Raw genomic sequence first — 26,880 nt, 5'->3', positions numbered from 1 at the left:
AAAAGGTGAAATTTTAGATTTTATATATATGGTAACAGAATAAAAAATTGTTTTAAATTCATGGAACTACACTACACAGTGAACCCTGAATTAAACCATGAACTGCAATTAACTGTACAGTTATAAAAATGTGCTACCGTCAATTGTAACAACTGATCCACACCAATGCAAGGTGTTGGTGGTGGGGTGGTATACGGGAATCCTGTATTTTATGTATGATTGTTCTGCACACCCACAGCTTCTCTAAAGAAAAAAAAAAATCTGTGTAGGGTCAGAAGAGGATATGTTTAGTTAAAGGGCTGGAATTCGACAAATACAACTATTTACAATGCTTGTCCCTAAGGGACCTGGACTGGTGAGGATGGAAAGTTGCTTTCACAGTTTACATCCAACTATTTAAAAAATACGCTTGTACAGTACAGCCCTGCACCAAACAAAATGATAAACTGAGAAGCTTCAGGGCTCCATCCTCTACCACCACCACCACCACAGAAGCTTTGAATAACCAGCGAGAACAGGCAGAAACATTTTTCTCAAAACTCCAGAAAACAGTTAAAGGATTGCAGTAACAAGGTGAGCACAAAATTTGAGGGGGTGCCCTGTCCCTTCTCCCATCCACGCACTGGCTTGGCACGGAGCCAGCCAGCACTCCCAGTGCAGGTCTCTGATCCCAGTTCCAGAGGAAGCAGGGTAACCCTTGTGCATATACCAGGAGCATGGGTGTCTGGACCATTCTGTTTGGTAGCAACCTGAGAGACTAACCAAGACACTCATTACAAGCTCATCATCCCAGAAGTTGAACTGCATGTAGAAGGCAACTCACAGAGTTCTCCTACAGAACACCATGGAAGAGCATTCAAGTCAAAGCTGCCTAGGGAAATGGTTGCTGGATGTAGGACACACAGTGCAGTGCATGGGACCATGAGGAAACTGTTTCATAGGGAAGAGGGGACATTCATATCCATGGAAGCATGGGATATCCTAGGGCCAAACACTCATGCCCAAGACAAGACACATTTGCACAAGGGATCAGAGAGGCCTCTACATTTTGTCCTCAAGCTGTTCTGTAAACTCATTGTATCCATAACCTCTGAAGACAGCACTCACATAGGTCAAAGGTCAATCAGCAAATACTGAGAAAGGTATTTTGTGTTTTGTGTTTTTTTTTGTTTGTTTTTGGTTGGCTTCTGGCATTCAAGGAAAACTCTGTCATAACAATAGCTGGATACAAACTTAAATAGATGACTCAGAGTCTAAATTCCATTGGTAACACATTAAGATATCAAAATGTCCAGGTTTCAACAAAAGATTACAAAACCATACAACGAAACAAGAAGTGATTGCCCAGGCAAAGGAAAAGATTAAAGCATTAGAAATCATCCATGAGGAGGACCAGACCTGGGACATACCAGAAAAAGACTCCTAAAAAAATGGTCTTAAATATGCTCAAAGAGATAAAGGAAAACATAGGCAAAGAAATAAAGGAAGTCAGGAAAACAATAGGTGAACACACAGAGACTATCAATATAGAGATAGAAATTATGAAAAGAAAGCAAACAGACCTGAAGACCAATGTAACAAATTTAAAATTTAATTAAAATTTTAAAAATTTAATTAAAATTTTAATTTAAAATTCCCTAGAGGGGTTCAACAGAAGATTGGAGCTGACAGAAAAAGGAATCAGAGAACTTGAAGATAAGACTATTGAAATCATCCAGTCTGAGGAGCAGAACAAAGGAAAAATGAAGAAAAGTGGATAGTCTGGGGAACCTGTGGGACACCACCAAGTTTGCCAACATACACACTGAAGGAATTTCAGAAGATAAAAGAGAGAAAGGGGCAGAGAAAACATTCAAAGAAATAAATGGCTGAAAACTTCCCAAATTTAATGAAAGATATAAACATCCAAGATACTCAAAGAATTCCAAATAGGATATACCCAAATAGACTTACTAAGGCATACTATAATCAAACTGTCAAATGCCAAAGAGAATTCTGAAAGCCACAAAGGAGAGGCAATGTGTTCCATACAAGTGAACCTCAATAAGATTAAATGCCAATTTCTCTTGGGAAGCCATGGAGGCAAGAAGGCACTGGTATGACATAATTAAAGTGTTGAAAACAAAAACAAACAAACAAACAAAAAAACTTGCATCCAAGAATTCTATATCTGGAAAAATGTTTTTAGAAATGAGGGAAAGATTAAGACATTTCCATATAAACAAAAGCTGAGGAAGTTTGTTGCCACTAGACTGGCCCTAGAAGAGATGCTAAATAGAGTTCTGCAGTTTGAAAGAAAAGGGCAATAGATAATAGAGTGAAGCCACAAGAAGAAATAAATATCTCCCATAATAATAATGATATGGGTAAATGTAAATATCAGGACTGTCGTACTTTTGATTTGTCACACCACTTTTTACTTCCTACAGTATCTAAAAGGCAAAGGCATAAAATGTAATAATAAATCAAATAGCTTTGGACTCATAATACATAAACATGTAATTTGTGACAAGAACTACATAAAGGGGGGGGGTCAGAGGGATATAGGAACAAAGTTTGTGTATACTATTGAAGTTAAATTGGTATCAAAGCAAATGAGGTTGTTACAGATATTAAGTTTAAGCCCCATGGTGACTACAAAGAAAAGATTGGAGAATATGCAAGCAAGCTCATAGAGGCAGAAAGTATAGCACAGGTTACCGGCATGGGGGCAGGAGGGGTGAGAAATTCATGTATAATGGGTACAGGGTTTCCGTTTGGAGAAATGGGAAAGTTTTTGTAGTAATGGAAGGTGGTGTGGTTTCCGCAATGTAGTGAATATGATTAATCCCACTGAATGGTATGCTTAGGAGTGATGGAGATAGGAAAACTTATATTGTATATATGTTACCACAATTTTTAAAAAAACTAAATTTAAAAAACAATTAAAAAACAGAATTCAAAAAACAACTAAAGAGACAATTGTAATTAAATGCAAAACATGATCCTGGACAGAATCTAATAAGGCAGGAGAAACAGCTTGAAAGGGTTATTGGGACATATGAAAAAACTGGAATATAGACTACAAGCTTTATGTCAATGTTAAATTTCTTGAGCTTGATAATTGTACTCAACATGGTTACAAAAGTGACTATCCTTGTTCTTAGGAAATGTAGATGGCAGTATTAAGTGTTCAAGGAGCATGATGTATACAATCTACACTCATGTTCAGGAAATGAATTGACAGATGGACAGAAAGATGGATAGGTAGATAGATGGATTGATAGATGGATAGATAGAATGATATGGCAAATATGACAAAATGTTAATATTGGTAGATCTGGGCATCTGGGGGGATACCAGTATGTTGGACTTCTTGAGGTTTATATTTTTTTATTGAGATTGTTCACATACCATACAATTACTCAAAGATCCAAAATGTACAATCAATTGCTCACAGTACCATCATACAGCTGTGCATCCATCACCACAATTAATTTGTTTTCAATTTTTAGAACATTTCATTACTCCAGGAAGGAAATAAAGACAAAAAATGAAAACTCAAATCCTCCCATACCCCTAACCATCCCCCTTCCATTATTGACTCATAGTATTGGTATAGTACATTTGTTACTCTTGATGAAAGAATGTTAAAATACTACTAACTGTAGTATATAGTTTGCAATAGGCATACTTTTTCCCTATATGCCCCTCTATTATTAACTTCTAGTTATAGTGTCATACGTTTGTTCTAGTTCATGAAAGAGATTTCTAATATTTGTACAGTTGATCATGGACATTGCCCACCACAACATTCACTGTTTTATACATTTCCATCTTTTAACCTCCAACTTTCCTTCTGGTGACATATGTGACTCTGAGCTTCCCCTTTCCATTACATTCACACACAATTCAGCACTGTTAGTTATTCTCACAATGTGCTACCATCATCTCTGTTCATTTCCAAACATTTAAGTTCAACCTAGGTGAACTTTCTGCTCATAATAGGCAACTGCTCCCCATTCTTTAGCCTCATCTATATCCTGGTAACTGATATTTCATGTCTATGAATTTACATATTATAATTAGTTCATGTCAGTGAGACCCTGCAGTATTTGTCCTTATGTGTCTGACTTATTTCACTCAATATAGTGCCCTCAAGATTTCTTCATCAACCCATTTTTTAAGATGGTTTTGTTCACACACCATACATTCCATCCTAAGTAAACAATCGATGGTTCCCTGTATAGTCATGTATTTATGTATTCACCACCATCACCACTGTCTATATAAGGACATCTCCATTTCTTCCACAAAGAAGGAGGAAGAATCAAAAAAGGTAGAGAGACACAAAGAAAAAAGAAAGAGGAAAAAAATGACAGCTAGGGAGGAACAAAACGAAAGATTAAATTAAACTAAAGTAGAATAAAGAGTCAGACAACATCACCAATGCCAAGAGTCCCATACCCCTCCCTTATGTCCCACTTTTATATGCATTTAGCTTTGGTATATTGCCTTTGTTACATTAAAGGAAGCATAACACAATGTTTCTGTTAACTATAGTCTCTAGTTTGCATTGATTGTATTTTTCCCCCAATACCACCCTATTTTTAACGCCTTGCAAGGTTGACATTCATTTGTTCTCCCTCATGTAAAAACATATTTGTACATTTTATCACAATTGTTGAGCACTCTAGGTTTCACTGAGTTACACAGTTCCAGTCTTCATCTTTCCTCTTTCCTTCTGGTGTCCTGCATACTCCTAACCATCCACTTTCAACCATACTCACATTCATCTTTGTTCAGTATACGTACATTGCTGTGCTACCATCACCCAAAATTGTGTTCCAAACCTCTCACTCCTGTCTTTTCCTATCTGTCTATAGTTCTCCCTTTTGTATTTCCTGTAGGGCAGGTATCTTGTTCACAAACTCTCTTTCTGTTTGTCAGAGCATATTTTAAACTCTCCCTCATATTTGAAGGACACTTTTTCTGGATATAGGATTCTTGGTTGGTTTTTCTCCTTCAGTATCTTAAATATATCACTCCACTTCCTTCTGGCCTCCATGGTTTCTACTGAGAAATCTGCACATAGTCTTACCAAGCTTCCTTTGTATGTGATGGATCACTTTTCTCTTGCTGCTTTCAGGATTCTCTCTTTGTTTTTGATGTTTGATAATCTGATTATTAAATGTATTGGCATAGGTCTATTCAGATCTATTCTGTTTGGGGTTGGCTGCACTTCTTGGAACCATAATTTTATGTCTTTCATAAGAGATGAGAAATTTTCATTGATTACTTCCTCTATTATTGCTTCTGCCCCTTTTCCCTTCTCTTCCCCTTCTGGGACACACATGACATGTACATTCAGGCATTTCATGTTGCATTCAATTCCCTGAGACATTGCTCATATTTCTCCATTCTTTTCCCTATCTGCTCTTTTGTGTATAGGATTTCAGATGTCTTGTTCTTCAGTTCCTGAGTGCTTTCTTCTGCCTCTTGAGATCTGCTGTTGTATGTCTCCATTGTGTCTTTCATCTCTTGTGTTTTGCCTTTCATTTCCATAGATCCTGCCAGTTGTTTTCTCAAACTTTTGATTTCTACCTTATGTTTGCCCAGTGTTTTCATTATACCTTTCATCTCTTTTGCCATATCTTCCCTAAACTTTTTAAATTTATTTAGCATTAGTTGTTTCAATTCCTGTATCTCAGTTGAAGTGTAAGTTTGTTCCTTTGACTGGGCTATATCTTCATATTTCTTAGTGTAGGTTGTAGTTTTCTGTTGTCTAGGTATCTGGTTTCCTTGGTTACCCCAATCAGGTTTTTCCAGACCAGAACGGGCTCAGGTCTCAGAAGGAGGCAATATTCAGTATCGGGTTTCCCTGAAGGTGTGTCTTAGAAGATTGTTACAACCTGTGAGGCCTCTAGCTGCTGTGCTTTTCCTAATCTGCCCAGCAGGTGGTGCCTGTCAGCCTGTTGCTCCTGACTGGTTTAAGGAAGTGTGGCCCCCTTAATTTCTGTTTTGGCTGTTTTCCCCCAGGCTCTGAAGTCTTGTTCTGAAGGGAAGCTGAGCCCCACCTCCTTCCTCTTAGGGAAGATACATCCCCTAGGGAGTTATCATCTGCATTTAAATAGCTTCTTTTCCTCTCTGACTCTGCTATCTCCACCTTTGTCTAGGTCAGAGCCCTGCAAACTGAAAATGGCTGAGACTTTCTCCACTGAGCCACTCAGGTTGAGAGAGAGAAAAAGGAATAGAAAGTCCCCTTTCAGAGCCAGTCCACATATCCCAAATTTCACCCGTCGACCAGAGATAGCACCTGGTCTTCTGGGCTCCCCATCCCGGGACAGAGATGTCTTCTGGCTCTTTAAGGTCAATCATCACTAAAAGCCTCTGTATTCTTGTTGGGGACTTGTAGCTTGTATTGAGCAGTCCACATTTGTTAATTAAAACCCCAGTTGGAGCTGGACTGAGGTATATTCGCTTGTTCAGAGTGTGCTGCTTTCAACTACAGTGAGGTTTTACAGTTCAGGCTGCCATGGGGGGAGGGAGCTCCTGGCTTGGGTCTGCAGTTTTTACTTCCAGATTTTATGCTGTGATCTCAGGCATTCCTCCCAATCCAGGTTAGTGTACAATGTGTGGACAGTCATGGTTGTCCCCCAGTACTTATTCCAGATTATTTACTAGTTATTCTTTGTTGTTTACTAGTTGTTCCAGGGGAACAAACTAACTTCCACTCCTTTCTATGCCATCATCTTCTTGGTCTCCTATATGATTTTTAAACTGTCCTGTAAGTTTGAAAGTATTTCAAAATTAAATTCTTTTTAAAAATACCCAAAAAGCACATATTTCTTTTGTAATTAAACTTTTTTCAATGAATAATTAAAAATCTGGCCTTTTATTTAATGTTTATAATTTACAAAGGTCATATACGTTCTAAAACAAAAGAAATCTTGCAATCCCAAGTTTTCATTTTAATGATCAAACTTAATTTTCCAAACCCATCTACTATATTTTATATGCCAACTTGTGACTGAAATAGCACCCAGTGCCTCTGAAACATACTGAGTATCCCCTAATCTAGAGAACAAAAGGATCTATTCCAAATAGGTTTGGATTCCAGAGAGTACATTATCTCAGATAATCCTTATGAGAAGACTTGGTAATTTGGGGTGTTTGCTATATATTTTGCCTATTCTGGGTTCTAAATAAACTCTCAGATTCCCGGACTCCTGACCCAAAGCCATAGAAGAGATTTCAAAGAATGTCTAACAACCCAGTCTTCTACCTGATATTTGTATTCTTTATATAAAACTGCCTTCTTCCTGAACATCTCCAGGATACTGCATACCTAACAAGGAAACCTGTTCCCTTTCAGACACGTAGTCCTAAGTGTTGGAAAACTGGTATCCCTACATCCCAGCCTTCACAATATTGTTATCACACAATAATACTTCCTTTTAAGGCCTGAATCATTACAGCACAAGCTCCCACTGGCCTGATTGCTGGAAAAGTCCAAGCATGCATCTTGTCCTTTTCTTCTCAGCATCTCTTTCATTCAATCCCTTTAAATTTCCCTTCCTGAGTTCAGTCCTTTATCATTCCATGTCTACACTATGTGCAACAGCAATCCAAACCCATCTGTCTTACCCCAAAGTTTTCCCTTTTAAAACAAGTGCAGTACACTGCAGCCAAAATATTCTTGAAGATCTGTTACTTCTCTGCTGCTACAAGAGTAAAATCATGCCCAACATTCAGGGTCCTCTACTATCAAGTATTAACAACATTCTACCTTCATCTCAATAATTCCTTACCTTTGACTCACACTACTTTCTTGTCCCTAAATCTCCCCTATATTTGTTTACAATTATTTCCCCTATCTGGAATGTTCCCTCTCCCTACTTCCCGTCTATGTCTTCGTTGTTCATATATGACCTCCTGTGTTGCTTTTTCAGACCACCCTCATCCAAATATTTAATGTTTACTGCTAGGTATTATTTTCTTTCCATGGCTTTTCTCCCCCAAGTAACTGAAAGACTCCTTGTTAAGATCAGGTTCAGAGTTTTACACTTTGTATTTTTTGCAGTATCTTGAACATAGTAGATGCTCAAGAAATTCAATCTGTTAGGGTGTCTTTAGGTTCAGTAACAACCCTACTCAAAATGGCTTAGACAATAAGGAAAATTTATCTCATTTAAAAAGAAGTCCAGATGTAGGAACTTCAGAGTTAATTAATTCAGCAATTCAACAATGCCATTATTGTTTCCATCTTATCTCCAGCTCCCTTCACAGTGCCAAGATGGCTTTGCTCTTACATGCAGGTGTCCATGCAGAAACAGCATCATTAGAAGAAGAAAAGAGACATTTTCTTCCAATAGGGGAAGAAGCCTTCCCTAGAAGCCCCACCCCACCTCCCAGGAGACTTGGGTCTCATTGGCCAGAATTGTGCCCATTCCTAAAGCCATCACTAGCCAGGGAAGTGGGGCTTAAATAAGATAATCTGTGTTAAAGTAGGTATCCCAGTGGCTGGCATGTGGTGATTGCTCAATAACAACTGTTATTATTATGAGGATTATGTTGCCCAGTCTCCCCCTCTTTCTCTCTCAATCACTGATTCTCAACCCTGCTGCATCGCACGCACGCAACCGCACACACACACACACACACACTACATGCCCATACCCATTACAGCAGAATCTTTGAGTGACTGGGCATCAGTATTTTTTTAAACTCCCCAGGTGATTAAAATAATAGATTGAGAGTCTACTATAGATTCTTCACATCTTCCCCTTTTCTCTTGTTCCTGGACCACCTGCCAATTTTCTTTGCTGAAGAAACTCAGAATTCCCCTATGTTTTCCCCCACTTTATTACAAATATAACATTTTGGCTCTTTCTGACTCACCCCTGCCCATCCAGGAGTCCTTAGCTTTCTCACTATCCAAATGTTCTTGTAGCTGTCTTCTGATCCAGCCATGAAACACAAGAGATGACATTCAGCTGTTGCTTTAAATAATACTTTAAAATTTTTTTTTTCTTTTAACAATAGCATGATGGTACTATAGTTTTCCCCAAATTGGGTTATTGCATACATCACTGCAACATGTCCCTTCTAGAATAGATCTAGGATCCCCATGGGGCACCATTTAGCAATATGCTGAGAATATGTAAAAAAGATTTCTGCAGATCTTAGAGGGCTTTCAGCACATTAGAATCACCTGATGCTCCCTACCTCCACTCAAGATTCTGATTTCATTGGTCTGGAGTGAAGTCTGGGTATATTTTTTCCCTTACTCTCCCCAAGATGATTCCAATGAATAGCCACTGACCTCTGGAACCTGCTCTTATCACTTTGTTTTTCTTTCCCACCCACCCTTAATCACTGAATTAATCCTGTTTCCCAAATTGCCCTATCAAAAGAACCACTTGGCTCCCCCATACATGGGATCTGACACCCAGGGGAGTAAATCTCCCTGGCAATGTGGAATATGACTCCCGAGGAGGAATCTAGACCCAGCATCATGGAATGGAGAACATCTTCTTGACCAAAAGGGGGATATGAAAGGAAATGAAATAAGCTTCAGTGGCAGAGATTCCAAAAGGAGCCGAGAGGTCACTCTGGTGGGCACTCTTATGCACAATATAGACTACCCTTTTTAGGTTCTAATGAACTAGAATAGCTAGAGTAAATACCTGAAACTATCAAACTACAACCTAGAACCCTTGAATCTTGAAGATGATTGTATAAAAATGTAGCCTATGAAGGGTGACAATGTGATTGGGAAAGCCATATGGACCACACTCTCCTTTGTCCAGTGTATGGATGGATGAGTAGAAAAATGGGGGCAAAAAAAAAAAAAAGGCACCCAGTGTTATTTTTTACTTTAATTGTTCTTTTTCACTTTAATTTTTATTCTTATTATTTTGTGTGTGTGGTAATGAAACTGTTCAAAAATTAATTTTGGTGATGAATGCACAACTATATAATGGTACTGTGAACAACTGAATGTACGTTTGGTGTGACTGCATGGTATGTGAATATATCTCAATAAAATTGAATTTAAAAATATAAAAGAATCACCTGGGATGCTTCTTAAAAATACAAATTCCTGGCCCCCAATACAAGTTTACTGAATCAGAATCTCCAGGAAATTTTCTTAAAACAGGTTCCTAGAAAAGTCTTATCAAGGAAATTTGGGAAACACTACATTAATCCAAGTTATCTCAGCCCAGTTTCAGTCAAGTAATACATGCTTTATTCCTTTATTCAACAAATACTTAATGAGTATCTAATATGTGCCTAACATTGTTTTAGGTGCTAGGAATACAACAGAGAACAAGACAAAGTTCCTGGCCTAGTCGATATTATAGTCCAGGAGCAGAGTAAACAAACAATTTAATTTCAGATAGTCATGTGTCATAAAGACCATACAGCAGGCCAGAAGGTGATACAGAAGTGGGGCAGGCCATTGAAGAGGGAGGGCCTCTTTATCACCTAAACAGAGAACTGAGTAATGAGAAACTTACTTACAAATTCCATTATAACCATGCTTACATAATTTTTATATAGTTTCTATGAACTATGTCTTCTAAATTAGGTGGGATTTTCTTCAAAGTCAGGGACTTTTATATTCTCCTACAGCAACCAGTGTAGCACTGTGCATAAGCAAGAATTCAGTGACTCACCCCAGAATTAAAAGCATTTCAACCTTACATGTACCTTTAAAGACTCAGTCAGCAGAGAATCCTGCAAGTTATCTGCTTGCCAAATAGAGGAAAATGCAGGGAAATGCATTAATTCACAGAGAATCAGCCTAAGACTCAACTTCCTGCTTGCTTCAAGCTACTAGTTATAGATTCTTTTAAAGCCTTCAAAACATGCCAACATGTGGTTATCTGTGTGTGACTTCCCACTCATAAGATCAGACACTGAGCTTCTGTTATCAGTTCCTGCTGGCTTACTACCCCCTGATGTGACTTCTTGTCTTTTGTACTCAGCTTCCCTTCGACTTCCTAAAAATGCCTCTGCATGCCTTCTAAGTTTCATTCAACCCTGATTCCTTAAGATAATCAGCTGCATTATGCAGAAGGTCACTGGATCCTATGAAGTCCCTGAAAGCCAAAGAGAGACTCTTGAATACACATGAAACTCCTCAGAAGATTTAGTGAAACCAATCAGATGTCTGGGGAGTGTTTATCACTATTCCAATTTAAGATTCACATAGCTTTCAGGGAGGCCTTCCATTTCTAGCAGGATTACTATATTCTCAAATACTTAACCCTGGGCCAAGGACAATGCAATCTGACTGACACTGGAAGCAACATCATTTGGTGGGGAAGTTCCCAAACAGGAATTTACAGAGCAAAGTGTTTAACACCAACTCTTAAAAAAGATTCGCTGTTTGATCTGGGCAAGTTTCTTGATTCCTTTGAGCCTCAGGATTCTTGGTTATGAAATATGGATATTCCTTTCTCTGATAACCCACAGGATTGTCAAATGAAATTACTAAAAGGAGAGAGTACTTGAAACCTTGCTAATGCTGCAGAATTATAACATACTATTATTAGAGTAAAAGTAATTCACCATGTTCTTATATTCAATATTGTAGGCCTTCCTTCTACCTCTCATTTCTGCAAAAAAACTTCAAAAGTAAGATTCTGCCAGGTACACCCTCCCCCTTGGGGCTGTGCTTTTGATCAGCCCACCTTACTTATCTTTGCTTTTCCTATTTTCCCTTCAAAGATGAGCTCAAATTGCCATTCCCTTGGAATCAAGTTCTTCAGAAGTATCCTCAGTAACTGTGTCCCCTTGGCTGAACTCAAGAACAGCTGCCCTTTGGCCCATGGATTATCATTTGGCTGTAGTCATTTGGCTCTTAGCATCTCCTGTCTTACTGGTTATTTATGTTCCTGGTGTAGGGCCTGTCTGTAATGACAGTGCCTTTTTTTGAGGACAGAGTCTTTGCATCCTCAATTCAAGCAATACATTCTCATCAGCAGTAACTTTGGAGGATGCTGAGCACAATGAGCATGCCATAGAGTGAGGCAGGGGCCCTTCTGGGGGCACCATCCAACCTTGGGCTACCCACCTTCTGAAACTTGGGTACTGGTCAGAAAGAAGTTTAAGGAAGGGAAGAGAGTAACTGGAGAAGAAGCAATGGTGAGGCCAAAGAACTGGATATGGTCTGAGTATAGAACAATCCAAAATGAAGTTTCTAAACTTCATGTTACAGAAATTTTTAAGGTCCCATCACAGAAACAGTTTGCTTTATGATGAAAAGGTTGATCTGGGAGAAGGGGAAGCAAATGAGGGAATGGAATGCTTTATAATATGATATTCAAAATAATAATACTGATCTAGTTAGGAGGAATTGTGTGTGTGTGTGTGTGTGTGTGTATTTCACAGCACTCCTTGCTTGAGATGACTGGAAGCTCCTTTGATGCAAGGAAGTTTTCATGATGGCTGGTGAACCATTTGAATTCCAGTCCTGGGTATTGACAGAATGAGATGTTTTAGGGCTCCATCCCCCAACAGAAGCTGTGAACAACCAGCAAGAACTGGCAGAAACATCTTTCAAAAAGCTACAGAAAACCGTTAAAGGACTGCAGTAATGGGGCAAGTGTCAAATCAACAAAAAGGCAACTTAAAAAGTGATGGGATCTCCTGACACCCTGGCTGGCCCCTCCCCCACCCCTCATTGGCTCTGCAGGGAGCTGCCCCCACTCCCATTGCAGATCCCTGATCCAGGTTCTGGAGGGAGCTGAGTAACCCTCGTGCATATATTGGGAGCATGTATGTCTGGCCCAATCTGTCTTCTCATGGCTGAGACACTTGATCTCCCAGAATGTACCCTGCATGTAGATGGCATCTCACCAAACTCTCCTACATAACACTGTGGGAGAGTAATCAATTTGTGCTGTAGGACATACAGTGCAGTGCTCAGGCAGAAACTGTTTCCTAGGGCAGAGGGGACATTCCTATCCCTTGTAAACAGGGCAATTCCTAGGGCCACACCTGCATGCCCAAGACAAGCATGCACAGAAAGTATCAGGGAGTTCCCTAAACTTTAGCCTGCAGTTATTTTCTAAACTCATTATATGGATAAACTCTAAAAGCAAACACTGGCACAATGCTTGCTCCTGGCATTCAAGGAAAGCTCTGTCATAAAAACATGAGCTGGATACAAGCTTAAGTAATAGATACCTCAGAATCTGAATTCCAGTGATAATACATTAAAATATCAAAACATCCAGCTTTCAACAAAAGGTAGCAAAACATACAAAGAAACAGGAAATGAGAGCTCAGGCAAAGGAGAAGATTAAAGCATTAGAAAGAGAAGGACCGGACATGGGAGTGCCAAAGACTTAAAAAAAACTGTACTAAATAAGCTCAAAGAGCTAAAGGAAATCAGGGAAATGGCAGATGAACACAAAGAATATCAATAGAGAGATGACAATTGTGAAATGTATGAATTCCAGTCCTGGAGGCCTCAGTTTCCTCAATGGTTAAGAGGATCCAAATTCTGGCTCTGCCACTTACTGGCAAAGTATATCACTGTACTTACCTCTCTCTACTTATCTGTAAAATCATAATAAAAATAGCATATCCCTCATAGTGTTATGAGGGTTGAAAGAGTTAATCTGCATAAATTGCTTAGAACAGTGCCCTGGATGGATGGCAGAAGCCTGAGTTGTTTTTATTATCATCTGTAGATGAGGGAGACCACCAAGGGTGAATTATGTGACCTTTAATGACTTCCAGCAGGAAGATCTCCCAGTGAGGAGGAGATGGGTGCAAAGCTGGCCATTTGTTTGAAGGATGTCTGTAAAATGGATATTAAACTCTTGCTCCCTGGGCGCCAGGAGTTTTTTTAAAAAGCAGAGGAGGTTGGGTCTCTCTACTACTCTGGGCAGACTCCTAGGTACTGGGAGTAAAGAATAAGGGGTCCCATGAGGGGGATCCCTATTTGGGATGCTCTGCACAGAGGTGAAAGAAAAAGTAGTGCACTATTGCACATCATGCTCATTGCCTTACAACTACGTCCCGGGTATCCTGCTGCTCACCTACCCTCCAGGCATTCAGCAGGCCCTCAGTTATTACCAAATGACGGAAAGAACCAACTGGGATTGACTTGCCTGCTGTCCCTGCCACCTCTGCACTATAAGGCAGGCCCTGGGAGCCTCTGGCCCTAGGAGGACATGGAGCGTATCACACAGCATATTCCCAAGAACTCGCCACTTTCCGGTAGTAAAGGCGTAGATACTGCCCAAATGGTTAAGTAGGTGGGTGCTTTCATTCAATTATTCAGTGAGCGGGACTGGGACCGGATATGGCGCGGACACCCGCCACCCTCACCCTGGCTTGAAGGCAGAGGAAGCCTTAGATTGTCTATTTGCAATGCAGGCACTGATTGAAAAACAACTTTGTACCCGATTTATTGGGCAAAAAGCTACACCCTCCCACGCTGCTCCTAAATGAGAATAGCATTTCTCCAGGCTGCATGGGACATTGTCGTCGTCCTCGCGATGAGGGCGAACGCGGCTTCCATCTCCGCAAGGCGATTCCAGTAGACTGAAGCCTCTCGGAACTCGGGGTTCGGGGGGAAGCGAGGAGTCGCCCGTGTGAGTTTGCTTTGTCACCGCCCACTGCGTGACTGTGGGCACGTCACTTAGCGCTCCTGACCTCGGATTTCTTGTCCGTTTAATGCAGAGAGAGAAGAGAACCTAGATGACGCTCAGGGCTGCGGCGGAGAGCCGGGGGCTCCGCCGAGTGGGGCGACCCCGGCCCCGAGCGCGCTGTCTCGGAACTTCGAAGCGCGGAGCGGGAACCCGAGAGTGCAGGGGTGGGGAGCGCCCTCTGCGGCCTTCGAGGAGGCACAGTGGCGGCGCCCCTCCTTTTTCCACAACGTCACGGGGGCGCTCGGCACTCTCCCACCCCTGGCGGAGGGAGAGCAGCTCCCGACAGGGCGCGCCGCCGAGGAGGAGGAGGAGGAGGGCGGGAGAAAGCCAGCAGGCGCGACCGCCGCAGAAGGGCCGGGAGCTGGGAGCCGAGCTCGCGGCCCCGCTGGGGCTACCTCTGCAGTCGCGGAGACCCCCGCGTTCGGGGCTCCTCCACTCCCTGTCGTAAGTTGACTTGGCAATGCAGGCAAGCGAGGAACGCCCGGGGTCGCCGCCCCGACCCTCTCTTCCTCCGGACATTTCACTTTTCCGCGGGTGAAAACTTCGGCCCCACGTTCGTCTCGGGGTTGGGGGCGGCGGTGTCACCCCGGAGGGGCCACCTCCCGATGCCTTCTGAGCCCCGGCCCAGCTCCTCGCCCCCCTGGCCTGCAGGTGACTCGGAGGGGCTAGCGAGGACACGGGGAGGAAGGGACGGAGGTGGGCGGCCGAGTGGGCGACCCCGGCCGTGCTTCCAGCGGACGCCGCAACTTCTAGATGACGCGCGGCAGCCGCCGCCAGCGGCCAGAGGGTGGAAAGTTCCCTCAGGCCGCCGTTAGGAAAGAGGCGGAAGCCTGGGGGGCGGCCCCGCCAGTGTCGGTGCGAAGGTGTCCTGGAGAGATGCCCGGCGCGGGCTGCAGAGCCAGTCATCTGGGCTCTCCGGGCAGAGCCGGGCGGGAGCGGGCGGAGGACCGGGAATGCGCGTCTACACCGGGTTTCCCCGGGACCAGCCTCAAGTGCTGAGAGCGCGGCTTCCGAACGCGCCCTTTCCCAGGGCAGGGGGTGGAGGGCTTCTGCCTCGGCCCCTGGGGTTCAGGATCCACCCAGACCCGCCCGCAGGTGAGGGGCGCCGAGTGGCAGGATCCACAAGGGACTGGCCGAGCCACCCCCGCCTTTCCGCCCAGCTCGCCAGCTTCTCCGCAGCCTTGGACACGAGGCACCCAGCGGCGCTGCCCGAGACTCCTGGCCTGGGCGGCCGCCACTGCGCGGGACGAGGCGAGTGGGCTTCCGGAGGGGGACGGGGAACGCGTGAATGGGCTGCTCTGGACGATGGGGAAATTTCTCTTAATGGTCTTTTGCGGGTGGGAAACTGCGGGACGGGCCTCCAGGGTCGCGCCCTCCGCAGGAACAAGCTTCTGCGCTTTTTAAGGTCAAGTTTTTGTACCGCAGAGCGGGCAGAGCGACGCCAACCCCGGAGGGCTAAGGGGAAGGAGCTTCGGGCTAGGCTGTATCTCGAGATCCGTGCCTAGAGGTCCAGAATGTCTACGGTGAGGGTGTATGGATATTGTTTTGCAGATTTAAGAACTAAGCTTTCCGGGATGGGGGAGGTATTTTGAGTCCGTGTAGCCAGGAGAACGTATTTATGGTCCCCTTGCTGAGCAGGAGGCTCGGAAGCGGTGTGATGGTATTATATTAGCCCAGGAGAGTTTTCCTCTTCTCATTTTTAAAATAGAAGAGCAGCAAACCAGAAGATAAAGAGAGTTGGGGATAATATAAGTTGGTTTAAGTGCTCCATGTAGTTTGGTAGACATAGAAGTCTCACCCTTTTTATCTTATATGCATAAAACATGCTCTTGTTATTAAACTATCCATCAGCCTAAGGTATTCTGGAGCCTAACAGTCCCTTTCAACAGCCGTCATTGATAGTTTCTTGAGGAAGTAAAATCTTTTAAAAGTAAGTGAATTATTGCAGAGGATAGTTCCTCAGTTGCACTCTAGGGATCCAATTCTCTGTGAGAAATGACCAGTTAAGATGCTGTTGAATTATCACTTGTACCTTTAGGAAATAATAGCAAACAAACAAACAACAACAAAAACAAACAGGTAACTTGACACTGAATGTCCCAAGGGGAAGATGAGGGGAAAGTTTCCATGGGGGTAGTGGGGGGGGGGGGGTGAGTGGTCCCTTATTTATTATTTGTAGTCAGTTCATTCTTTTCCCGGGCAAAGTTTACAGTAATCTGCTAAATGCTACACCTTCTGCACAAAGACGGTTAGGGTGAATGGCATAATTGGGCAATAAATCAGACATAGCACTTGTTGACACCATTCTTAGAACCTTCAGGACAGGCAGGTGACACACATCTGGCTTTGAAGGAACTCTGTTCTCAAGGTGGATGGCAGGGGCAGGCAAAGAGGGTTCTGGAACATGCTCTCTCCCTGACCTCTCTTTTGGAGAAGAGTCACTGGTGTTGAGAATGTGATACTGTGACCTAGGGCTTATCATAGTACCACGTACTAGAAGTAAAACTGTATTGGCTTCAGAGGGTTTCGTTCTTAAGCTACAAGACAGAGGAAAGCAGTAAGACACTAAAACTGTGATGCAAGATTGAAAAGTCAATTCACCAATCTAAATTTATAGAGGACTTACAATATGGCAGGCTAGTGGTGGGTGCTGTGGGAGCATGGGTGATATGTGGAGGCCCACCAAGTCTGAGATGAAGGCAGTAGTGGGGCCAGGAAGGCCTTCTTGGGGAAATTTAACTTGGACCTGAAGGAGCTGCATATAGTAAGTGGAGGGAGGGGGAGGAGAGAAGGGGGAGTATTCCCACCCCCAGGGAATGGTGTGCCCTTAGACCAAAGGAGGGGGTAGAACAGGGAGAATTCAAGGAAAAGGGAGGTCCAGTATGACCTCAGGGGAGAATGGCACCAGGGGAGGTTCAACAGGTACCCAGGCCAGGTAATGCAAGGCCTTGGGGGCAATTTTGTAGAATTGATCACAAGGGCACTGGTGGCAGTGATAGTTTTACATCTGAAAGTGTCCTGATGGGATTTAGATGTAAAAATTCAATTCTGGTTGCTGTGTGGAGAATGGAATTGAGGCACATCTAAAGTAGACAGTACTGGTTTGGGAGTTATGAGCCACCTGGTTGGTGGTCTAGACTGAAGTGGTGGCAGTGGGGATGACAAGGGCGTGGGTCCAAGGCAGACTCTTAAGTGACTTGGTGACTAGTTTTGTGTGGGGTGTGAGAGTTCAGGGTAACTGCCAGATTTTGGGTGTCAGTTATTGGAAACAGGGAAGACTGAAGGAGGAACAGATTCCAGGAGGAAAGATCACACGTTTGGTTTTGTGAGTCTGAGCAGCTTGCTTGCAAAGCTCCTAAGTGGAAATGCTTAATAAATGGCTGGATAGAGAAGCCCCAGCTCGCCATCCATTGGGGTGATATGTGAAGCCTGGGGTGGGTAGGATTACCAGGTTGGGGTGATGGGTTGGCAGGGTTAGTATGCAAGTGTGAACTAAGAAGACCTGGAACAGAGCCCCTGTCTGCATGGGGTGGAGGAAGGAGCCAAGCAGAGCTGCGTGTGAGCAAGCCACTGCTCAACTGTCTACACTGATGAGTGCCACTTAGAGGTCAGGGAAGTGAGGACTGGCAGTGGCCGCCATATTTAACTCCCAGAAAGCTGCTCCCCCAGTGAGGGGTGAGAGGTGGAACAAAGGGAAGTCTTTTTTAAGATGGGAGGAAGCCTTAAACCTAATTATACGTGAACAGAATGTTGGAAATAGAAGAGGTTGAACATACAGGATATTTGGAGTCCTTCCCAAGCTTGGAGTATTAGGTAAAAAGTAATCTGATTGTGATGGCATTTTTGATATCAAACTCATTTAACATAAACCATAAACATCTTTCAGAAACAATATTTTGAAGCATGTATGACTTTGAAATTTAAATTTTTACTTCACAGGTCAGGTAAGTTTAATGTTTAGGAGAAATATAGGTGGAAATTGAGCAACTAAGCTGCAGTGGGGCTAAAAGCAAGGCCCTCGGGTGAGACCACCGAGGTCCTGGCTTGGGCTCTGCCACTACATAGCTTAGGACCTCACCTTCCTGGTCTCTGAAATGGCAGTAGTACCCTCCTCGTGGACTAATGTGAGGATTTAAAGGAGCAGACATGTGAACCATGATTAGCGTGGCACATAATGAATGCTCAGTGAGCGTTATTAGTGCTGATGGTTTTATTATGACAGTGTCCTGTCCAGGATGTCATTTCCATCATTTCCAGACATAGAACCCAAGACCCAGAGAGTTTTGAGAACGCGTTGAAGGTTATACAGCTAAACAGTGGCAAAGTTAAGGCCAGGATCCCATTTGCCTGATTTATGGGGTAGAGGTGGGGCTTCCACTTGGCATCATCAAGTGTCAGGTGCTGGTTATTGCATGTAATTAACTGTAATAAAAAGATCTGTTCGAGATCTAGTGGGTAAAGAAACAAAGAAGATAACATTAATGTTGAGGCTTACAGACTTTTCCCAAGCAGTTTAGAGATGTATGTTTTGTATTAATTTGCATTGCTTTGCGTGTCATTTCATATGTAGTTCTGTATTGCTGTAATTTCCCTAGTGGGATCTAAAGGCCAAAGCTTAAAGAATATAAGATAAAATTAATGAGGAATTGAATGCAGCTGTTGCAGTCCTAATAGGCCTCTGGAAACAGTGAACTCAGTGTGGGCTTTTAGGGAAAGAGTGGATTAATATTTACTATTTTAGAAGACGTGGGAAGCCAGGTATCATTTGACAAAAGCAGGTCACATCTTAATATGTTAATGCTTGACCTGCTGGACAAAATAGAAAAACACAGAAATAGTGGAAGAAGATCAGAGGGAAATTGCCTATTATATAAAATGCCAGAAAATGAAGCAGAGCAGAAACAGAAGTCTGTTTATGAAGCTGAATTAATAAGAAATGCTAAGGGTCAAAATGTTAAGCTGCTGCTAATACGTAATTCAAAAAGAGCATAATCTTAAATACAAATGTATGGGGTTTTAAATTCAATAAATTCTCCATAACTTGGATTTACTGGAATATAGGCCATTGTGAGTTAGTGAAACCTTGGAAATACGGAGTATTAAAACACACACACACAAACTAATTTTGTTACTTAGAGCAGTGGTTTTCAAAGTGTGGTTCTTTGAGATGCTGCATCAGCATCACCTGAGAACTTGTTAGACATGCAAATTCTGAGACCACCCAGATCTGCTGAATCAGACCCTCTGGGAGTTAGGACCCAACAGTCTGTTTTAATAAGCCCTTTAGATATTTGGAGCAGGTTTCATTCCTCTTAAACTTTTACTGCTTCAGACTCTACTTTCCCACTTCCCTCTTGTGGTCTCTAACTTAAACAACTGTGCTGCTTAAACAACTTTGGATTGATTTCTGTCAATAGCCTGATGATGGGTGTTACCCAGAACACACTTACTCCTCAGGTGTGCCCCTGGGCAGGGCAGGGTAGAGCAGAGAAGAACGTGGTTGTATCTCCCTCCATCTTGAGGTCTAAACTGATGGAAAAATGCTTTCGAAGATCCCTTTCAGCTCCAGCAGCTCAGCAACTCAGGTTCTCATGCTATCCAAGACCACATTGGTTTTGTTTCACTGCCTTTTTTTTTTCCTTTTGGCAGTCTCATCTCATTGTGACTCACACCAAACATGCGGTCAGCCAAAACATTGAACCATCCTTTGTAATTGCTCCTGTTAATCCAGTCTGAGTAAGTTGAAATTTTTGGACCTAAGTGTTAGTCTTTGTATTTATCTCTGTTAAATTTCATCTAACTAGATCCAAATCTGGCTGGGTCCAGTTTCTGTCATCTTTCTCATAAATCTGATGTCACTTTCGTGTGTCCTCTGCCAATTTGACAGCTGATGTCCTAGCCTAGGGAAATAACCATGTGAGCATCTTTGTCAGAGTTCTTCTTCACAGTTAATGATGCTCAAAAACTTGACATCTTTTGCAATCCTTGCAGGGCTCACATCAGAAAAATAGTTGTCATCAGTCCACTGATGACACATTTAAATTATTGTTATTTTAAAGTACTCCCTCAAATGGTTTCTCAGTCATCTATAGATAACACATCACCAGAAACTGTTTGACAATTTCCCTATTTTATTTATACCATCAGCTTGATTTTCTTTATAGGTGGCACAAAGGTAAATTTCAGTTTATTTATGATCAGATTACAATGAATTCAGACATTTTACAATAATAGGAAACAAAAACTGTGCCTTGTAATTTCTCTCTGCTTCATCCTCCCTCTAGCTCTAGAACTTAAGAGTTTTGTGTTCAAGTCCAGATTTAGCCAAGAGACTCGGTTATTTATTTTTTAAATATAAAATTTTGCTCATGTATGATTCCTATAGAAGTATAATTAGATGATATAATTGCAGAAAAATAAAAAGATTAAAAAGGCAAAAACAAAACTTTTATAGCAATAATACTTTAGCCGTGGGTGCTAAAGCATGAAAAAAGAGCCTGGTGATAACGAGTTCTGCATAATCTCAAGTAAATCTCCATGAATACTCTGTACTTGTAGGTCTCTTATTGCTTGTTCATTCTTCTCCAGTCCCCTATTGGTTTTCTAAGTTCTTTTCTAGTTAAGGGGGGAAGAGACAAGGTTGTCCCTTGGAGAAAGGCTTCGTGTCTGTGCTCAGACTCGTACAGTTGGCTTCTCTGCTCCTTTGGTAGGTTAAACTTGTTTCCCAAGGGTCTGCAAATCCTGGCATTTCTCCTGGTCATCTGTAAGATGTGGGCAGCTCATGACATGACGGAGCCGTTGGTTCACACAACAGCAGAGGGTGGGCAGTTCCACCTAGGACCAGAAAGAACAATGCCGAGCAGAGTTCCTGTGCTTGCCAGTTTACCACCCTTTTTCTGTTCCATCTTCTGCTCCTCTGCATCATTGCAGCATATTTGGAACATTTGCATTGTTGCATCCTTTCTTCACAGCCTGCATCCCACCAGGGTGAAAAAGGAGGCTCTGCTCAGCTATCATCTCCCACCAGTTTCTGTTTTCCATTAGCCTTTCGAGTTCCAGCACCCATCCTGCCCTACTCTCGGGCAGACAGATTCAGAGAGACATGTTATCAGGTCAGGAGAGAGAAAAAAACTGATACACGAGACAGTTAAAAATTAAGTCGCACAGAGTGTAACATGAAAAAATATTAGTAGAAACAAAATACCTTGGTCCCTTGGCTGTATTATCAAGTCCCACTATTTATTTCCTTCTGTACTCATGCAGGCAGTAAGTACACTTTCTAGTCCTATCTCCCAGAATTTAACACAGTATCTGCCTGGCACTTGGTAGGCACAGGGTAAATGTTTGCTGGATGGGTGTGATTGAACAGCAACCAACTGAAAGGGACTAGAAATAAGCTAGATAAGAATATTTTCATGATCATTAACTAATTCATAAATATGGAACAATGAAAGAGATGTTATTTTTATAACAAAGAAGTGGAAAGTATAGGTTATAGAGAGAAGACAGCAACGACACTAGACTTTAAAAAATGTTTGCAAGAGTGTTATCAAAAATGCATTGCCTGAATCTTAATTTGGGGCAAAGATTTTAAAAGTCGTTTAGTCCGAACCGCTCCCCCTTACCCTATGGCCAATTTTTTATTTTGAAAATAAAAAAAAATAATAATAATAAAAATAAAAAAATTGCAACCTACAGAGAAGTTGTAAAAATAGTACAGTGAGCACACCTATGACACCCTCTTGACCTCAAGAGTTGTGTAGCCTTTGATGTAGCTTCTGTATCATCCTGACAGATGGAGAACCCTGGCTGCAGCCTCTTTAAGGTGGTCTCTGGGTCCAGGAGTGGGTATGAAGCCCAGTCTTTGTTTCCAGAAGAGACCCTGGTCAATACTTGCTCCTCCCTCCTTTGTTGCTTGTTCAAATGTGTTTACCAGTCTGTGTTTCCTGCCAGAATGTATCCAGTGCATTAGATCATTTAATCACCACAGCAACTGTGTGAGTCCGTTGCTGTTGTCCTTTCACAGATGAGGAGGTAGAAGGCTAACTAGATTAACAACAGCTTGTTGGTGGCAGAGCCAGGACTTAAATACAGAACCATTGGCTTCAAATCCCAAACCTGTTATGACGTACACAAAGGTAAAGCAGGAGGGTAAGATGGAGGGGTCAAACATATGGCAGGGAGAAGAAGAAAGGGGTCCGGCAGGAAGGTGGGGGAAGAGGGGTACAAGCAGGAGTGGCTCAGAACTACTCAACATGTTTTACCCTATGTGGTACTGATGTCTTTTTCTTGAAAAGCTGGCGCCATATTCCCCTGTTATTTAGCCCTCAAGAAGACAGCATACCTTCAAATTTACTTTGAGTTATGTGACAACCCCCTGCCTATGGCTAGAAATCACACACAGAGGAGGTTTGCTGTAGCTGAACAGTGCTTAACTGAGGCATGGGGAACAGACAGCAAGCACAGTTCTTGCCAGCATAGGAGTTAATTTGGTAAATCTCAGAGTCTGCTTTCCTTCAGATGTTTACCTAAAGCCTCCATCTGCCGCTAAATACAGATGGATGAAAAGATGCATAATTTTGCACTTGGTTATATGCAGGGTTGTACTGTTGTACAAGTAGACACTTTAACCTGATTTAACTTTAAGCTTCATTTTGCTTGTATGTGTGTTTGTCTGTATGTATGTTAAGCTTTATGTTTTTCCTATAGTTATCTCTCAGTGCAAGGAGCTTAAACCAGTAGGGGCTTATTTTACTAATATAACAAGAATTCAGAATGAGTGTTTATTGCTGCTGATTCAGTGACTTGAGGGTCTTCGGGCTGAGATCTCTGATAGTCTCTTGCTTCCTCGTGGTCCCAAGATGGCTGCTACAACTCCAGCCATTGTCTTGGACTTCCAGACAGAAAAGTGGAAGAAGAGAAAAAAATAAAATGGCCTGCCTCTCAGCTAGATATCCCACATTGACTGCACCCCTGCAGTGTGGGTTGGGAAACCAAGTCATTTGGAGAGGTATGTTTCTACCAACAATATTGGGGCTCTCTCAGTAAAGAAGGGGAGGATGGATGCTGGATGGCAACTAATCATCTTTGCTAGAGCCATATATAAATCCTTAGCCACCAGGTCTGCTTCTGAACTCTCATTGCACTGATCTCTGTTCTGGTGCCACTACCACACTGCTTTAATGATTGTAACGCAATTCATTTGAAAATCTGAAGAGCCCATTTTCTGCTTTTGCTTTCTATAGTTAATGTATCAGTCTGCTTAGATATTTAGTAAGTTAAACAATATTTTTACTTGTTTATTAATGTAAAACCTACATGTTGAAACCAGTGCTCTTAATTAAAATCATTGCTAGAAGGTGTCCTTGTGGGAGATGCCAGCTGGAGAGCTTCCTGGAGTCATTTTTAGATTTGACTTTTGGTAAGGGATGTTTTACATAAAATCTCTGCTTTCGAAATTCCTATTTTGGCAGAATTTTCCTGAGCACTGTTCTGTAGGTTAACTTAATTTAACTTAATTTTAAATTCCTGTATCTTAGCTTTGTGTCTTTATATGCACGCGAGCTCTCAGGGCAATATGTACCTTTTAAACCAAGAAACACAGATCATTAGCTACATGGTGAAGTTGTGCTAGAGTTGACAGTCTTGAGTCTGTTAGTAGAAGTACAGAAGCATGTTGAAGTTTCCAGCTCAGCTCTCCACTATATCCACAGAACACAGAAAAGAAACAAACTAGCTCTTCTGATGATTTAAAACTCAGTGTGTCTAATCCATTCGTGGAGAGTGTGGCCTGGCCTTAAGCCATTTCTGACATTGATGTTGTGGATTCATATCTGTTTATCCCTATGCTGCCTCCACAATGTGGTTAGGGGCCCTAGAGATTTCTACCTTAAATGTACATGTAGAAACCCATGTTACCCTGTAGGACCCATCCCTCATCGATTGCTACATAGCCTTTGAGGGATTAATTTTGGCCAATATGAAATATTCCTTTTGGAGAACCCAAAAAGGAATGTAATCTTGTTGTTAGGTAAAGCTTTAGAGGCAAAAATCTAATATATTATTCAATCCCTTTTTGAGATCTTTTGCATCTAACAAGGGAGAAACAGTTAACTTAAACATTTCATCCCAGCTAAAATTTGAAGGTATAGCTATTCTTGTCCTCCATCCTTTTGTTTTTCAAAAAAAAGGGAAACTCTTAGTATTTTGCTCCATGCTAAGGATCACAAACTCACAAAAGACAAACCTTTCATTCAGTAGTATCACTTCTGGCCCCTCAGACTTACTACTAAATACTCCTTAGCCTTTTAGCTTTGCCTAACTTGATACACAGACTTTTTGATGCTTACCCTGTAGACCAGATGAAATAAAGCCCAGAACTAAGTCTGGAATCTCCTAATAGGTATGCCTATAAAAAGCTGCCTGAATTCTGTAATTCTTGTACTGTGTTGCTACAGCCAGGATTTCCAGTGACCTTGAAGGACCACCATCTGGTAAATATATTCTGATGTAGGTTACCCATTTCCCACAAGACTTACACCACTCCATATTCTTCTCCAAACCTGAGAGGCTCCAGTGGCATTACTAATTTTAAAATTATAATTTTAAAGACATGGATGATAGACTAATTTTCATGCCTAGCATTTCATTTCATCCTTTAATCTCAAAGTCTTGCTGATAAAGCAGACCTTTATTTAAAGAAGGCAGTGACCTTGGTCTTTGCATTTGTAAATTGAAGCAACTTGCTTGTAGAGAAAGCTATCAATTATGATACCTTCTGCAGGGGCTTCCAACAGAGCCCCTTTGGATAAGGGGTCATGCTTTTTCCCTGAGCTGAGACAGTTTTAACTTGATCCCTGATATGAGCAATGAGCTTTGGTAGAGACCCTGATCTAGGGTATTTTGTGTAATCACATGACTAGAGCATCTTCACTCCACTTTGTTACACTGTCCTTAGGGTTGGCTTTGCTGAGTAGGGATATTAGAGCCAGTAGTTACAGTTTTCAATATCTGGAGAAGAATTGTACCTAAAGATATTGAACTTTGTAGAAAAGTTCATAGTTTCTGCAATACATGGAGTTACAGAAGCTGTTTAACTGATCGTAACTCTGGACAGAACTAGTTGAATGTGCTTTTCTTAAACAGCTTTTAAAGGGGTCCTTTGGTTAGCAATCTTTCTAAAACTATTGAGCAGATTGGGAAACAAGTCTAAAGATTAAACTGGAGGAATGATTTTTCTGCCTTTCAAAATCCAAGACACCTGTATATCTACATACTTCTGAAACTTCAGGAATAATTTATACCCCAGATGTTAACAAAAAAGGATGTTGGCAAATAGCCAAAATCAAACAATAATTAGCATGTCAAAATGAAGGAAATAATGAACCTAGTGTTTTAGAAAAATAAAACGAATCAACGACATGTTGACCCTTCCAGTTTTCCCAAGAAACCTTCCTCTGGGGGAGGCACCTCACATTTGCATACCACAGCCCTTCTTTCTATGCCCTTTCACCTGTATGTTATGTGACCTTCACAGTAGCTCTGTGGGATAGAAAAACCTTTATCCCATTTAACAAAGTGGAAATGAAAGTGGACTTAAGATTGAACGACTGGCTGGGGTCACCTTAGGAGTTTTTGATGGTGAATCCCAGGACTAGAATTTGAACCTCTTGACTCTTACGTCCCTCTGACCCACCCTCTTCCATGTTCGTGCTTGATGCTGGGGGTAGAGCAGTGAACAAGGCCTTCAAGGACCTTATGTTTCCGTGGGGGAGACAGATAATAAACAAGTAAACAATGTATGGCTTGTAATGGGTGCTTACAAGAAAATAGAGTGATAGGAGAGAAATTTGAAAGGAACTGAGGAGATGGATTTCTCCTAAAACTTGAGGACTGGGAAGGGGCCAGTCAGGCCAAGAGCCAGGGAAAAATGGTCTATATGGGGAAATAGCACGTGCAAAGTTCCCAAGGAAGGAAAGAGATTGGGGTTTTCTAGAACTTTTAGAAGACTGGTATTGCTGGGGCTTAATGAGCAAGAAAAATAATAAAACAGGATGAAGTAGGAAAGGAAGACAGGGATGGAAACTGGCTGGGCTTTATGGTTATAGGAAGGATATCTGATTTTCTTTTAAGTGCAGTGAATTCCCAGTGAGGTGTTTTAAGTATAGGAGTGGGAGAAGGAGGGGAAGTAATCTGATTTACATGTTTAAAAGATAATTTTGGCTAC

General features: G+C 42.0%; 1 protein-coding gene across 2 annotated transcripts in view; it reads left to right on the top strand.

The window, feature by feature from the left end:
* The first annotated feature begins 14,936 nt into the window (after positions 1 to 14,936).
* Positions 14,937 to 26,880, top strand: part of GCNT4 (glucosaminyl (N-acetyl) transferase 4) — a 30,320-nt gene continuing 18,376 nt past the window's right edge. Inside the window, exon 1 of one of the 2 annotated variants that reach the window (XM_037802103.1) lies at positions 14,937 to 15,098. The gene's annotated coding sequence lies outside the window, so the exon portion shown is untranslated. Of the gene's footprint in view, positions 15,306 to 26,880 lie in introns of both variants that reach the window. The other variant, XM_037802104.1, reaches the window with a different exon arrangement.

This window comes from Choloepus didactylus, chromosome 13, assembly GCF_015220235.1.
Source record: "Choloepus didactylus isolate mChoDid1 chromosome 13, mChoDid1.pri, whole genome shotgun sequence".
Taxonomy (NCBI): Eukaryota; Metazoa; Chordata; class Mammalia; order Pilosa; family Megalonychidae; genus Choloepus; species Choloepus didactylus.
Note: the sequence above shows the minus strand (reverse complement) of the source record. Positions and strands in the feature narration are given on the sequence as shown.